Raw genomic sequence first — 2,987 nt, 5'->3', positions numbered from 1 at the left:
TCCCAAGGAAACAAAGGCACACAGAATTTGTTGAAAATCTCTCCCATCTCTTTCGGCTCCATGCATAGATTGGCACACTGAACATCGGGAGATATCTTGTGACCGTTAACAGGGCAGTAAGGAAAGCACAGTTTCTCCCAATAAATTATCCTGCCACCAATTCGTGGAAATGTGCTCATTACAGTTGTTGTTTACAAATTTCACAAGGGTGATTATGGAATGAAAAGTTTTATGTATGACGGGCATTTTGTGTCTCTGGGCCTGTTCTCAATGGAGGGGTGGTGACTCTGGGAACAGAAATGTCAATGAAATCCTGAGTGCTGGATAGAGTGATAGGACAAGATGTTTTAAACAGAAGGGGAGTCTAGGATCTGAGATCACACTCTCAATGTATTCAGTTGTATATAGGGACATTATCTTCCATACTTCTGTCCAGTAACAGGATCTGAATATCACCTGTATGAATACCTAATGTTGATCGTAGTTATAGGTTAATTGCAGGCACAAGAATATAATGGCATTTTAACTACTTAATTGAATAAATAAGGACCCTTAATGGTTATCACCACAATGCATTGTGTGAGGCCCTTTGTAAATATCCTATATTTCACATTTGGAACAGACATTTCGCATCCAACAATTTGTTTTGAGTTTGTAACAGCTTCGGCACTGCTGTAAGTTCTGTAGAGATGAAACTACTAACAGATTTAATGGAGGCACCTCGAGACAGGTTTAAAACAGCCATTAGAATTGTAGTTTCCCAATTACAAAATGGCTGAGAGCTCAGCATTCATCTTTGTCACAATGAAACTCAAAGTATGTGAGGTTGTTCCTTATTTCCTATTTTCAGTTAGTCCTGCTCAGCCACTTCCTCCATCACCAGGGTAACAGCCCAGCAGAGCTACAGAGTGTTGAACAGTTTTATCACTCTCTGGTCACTGCCACTTAGTGGCCTCCGGAGCCGGTGTGGAGGCCCTGATGCCTTGAGCATCCACTGTATGGAATATATGATGTTTAAGTTGCAATAGAGAGATAACTAATGAATGTAGGGATGGGATTTATGCAAATCTGTTTAGGATGTCACAAACAGGCGCCAACAGGGATCACTCCCTCCACAATCCCCTTGTTCATTCATCCCTCCTCACTAATTTTCCTCCAGATACTTATCCCTGCATACGGCCTAAGTGCTACACCTACCTGTACACCCCCTCCCTCACCTCCATTCAGACACAAAACAGTCCTTCCAGGTGAGGCAACACTTCACTGCGAATCTACTGAGGTCATCTGTTGTGTCCGGTGCTCCCGATGCGGCCTCCTTTACATTGGTGAGACCCGCCATCAATTGGGAGACCGTTATGTTGAGCATCTCCTTATCATCTGCCACAAGGGGGATCTTCGCAGTGGCCAAACATTTCAATTCTGATTCCCATTCCGACGTCTCGATCAATGGCCTCCTCTTGTGCCAAGATGAGACCACCCAGAGGGTGGAGGAGCAACACCTTATATTCCATCCGGGTACCCTCCAACCTGATTGAATGGATATTGAATTCTCCTTCCACTAAACAAATCCCCCCCACCCACTTCTCTATTCCCCACTCTGAACTTTCATTTCTGCTCACCAGCCTATTACTTCCCCCCGGGTCTCCTCTTTCCCTTTGTCCTATTGACAATGCTCCAATTCTTTCATCTCCTGCCCTTGACCCGCTCATGACTTGACTTCACCTATCAGCTTCCAGTTCGCCATTTTCGCTTCCCCGACCTTTATATTCTGATCACTTCTCCACCCCCCATCCCTCAGTAATGAAAAAGGCTCGTGGTCCAAAATGTGGACTATTTACTCTTCTCCATAGATACTGCCTGTTGTGCTGAGTTCCTCCAGCATTCTCTGTGTGTTGCTTTGGACTTCCAGCCTTTGCAAGCTTTCTACTGTTTAAGTATGATAATTACCGTAACAATTATTTGGGTTTTGTTAAGATTGTACCTGGAATATGGTGTAAAATCCCGCTCGCCATACTAACACGGGTTATACAGACTAAAGAACAAACTGCCGGAGGAAATCAGTGGGTCGGGCAGCATCTGTGGAGGGAAATGGACCGTCAACACTTCAGGCCGAGACCCTCCCTCTGGACTGAGTGTGGACGGGAAATAGTCAAGGAAAAGAGGTGAGGGGTGGGGATGGGGCAAGAACTGGGGAGTGAGAGGTGGATCCAGGTGAGAGGGGAGGTGGGAAGGTGGAAACAGTGACAGGGGTGGGAGGTGAGTGGTTGGGGCAACAAGGGGCTGCAGAAATGGAATTTAATTCAATGAAGGATTAACAAAAAGGTTATAGAGTATATGGTTTAGAGATTTACCACACTGATTCCTGGAGGACGACGAAGTCTCACTGATCGTCTTCACATAAAACAGGCCGGCAGATGTGTGGGGACCGAGGGGATCGAGGAAATGAGGACCGGGCAGAAACATGTGGCTGAGATGGGAGAGCAGCCGCCATCTTGTTGATGGTTAGAGGGGCTGAATGGCCTTCTCCTGCTGTTTCTCACTTGATGTTTCAGTGATCCTGTCCAGTGAGGCTGGAGGAATGTGAATAATATTATTACTTATAAAGATAGAAGTGATTTGAATGAAACCTTTTCGCGTCTGACTTGTGTATCGGATCGGGATGGGAATCGAATCCGTAACTCCGAGATCGGAGAGGTGGAGCGATGGGGACGCCAAAGGTACCGAGGGCAAAATAAAAAATGTAGCTGGTGTAAATATGAAATAACGTGTAAAATGCGTTATCGGTATAGTTAAAATGCGGTGGGTCGGGCAGTGTGTGAGGGGCGAGGAGCAGAGTCATCGGTTCAGACGGGAGACCCTCCACCCGACAAGTTTCTCGCTCCCATTTCAAACGCAGATCTGCAGCATCGGCTGTTTCCGCTTCCGAGGCCCCGCCCCCGCTCTCACAGTCTCCGGATGGGCGGGGTTTTATTTCCGTTCTCTGTTGA

The sequence above is a fragment of the Hemitrygon akajei genome, unplaced genomic scaffold (genome assembly GCF_048418815.1).
Source record: "Hemitrygon akajei unplaced genomic scaffold, sHemAka1.3 Scf000053, whole genome shotgun sequence".
NCBI classification, from domain to species: Eukaryota; Metazoa; Chordata; class Chondrichthyes; order Myliobatiformes; family Dasyatidae; genus Hemitrygon; species Hemitrygon akajei.
This window is presented reverse-complemented; position numbering follows the sequence as displayed.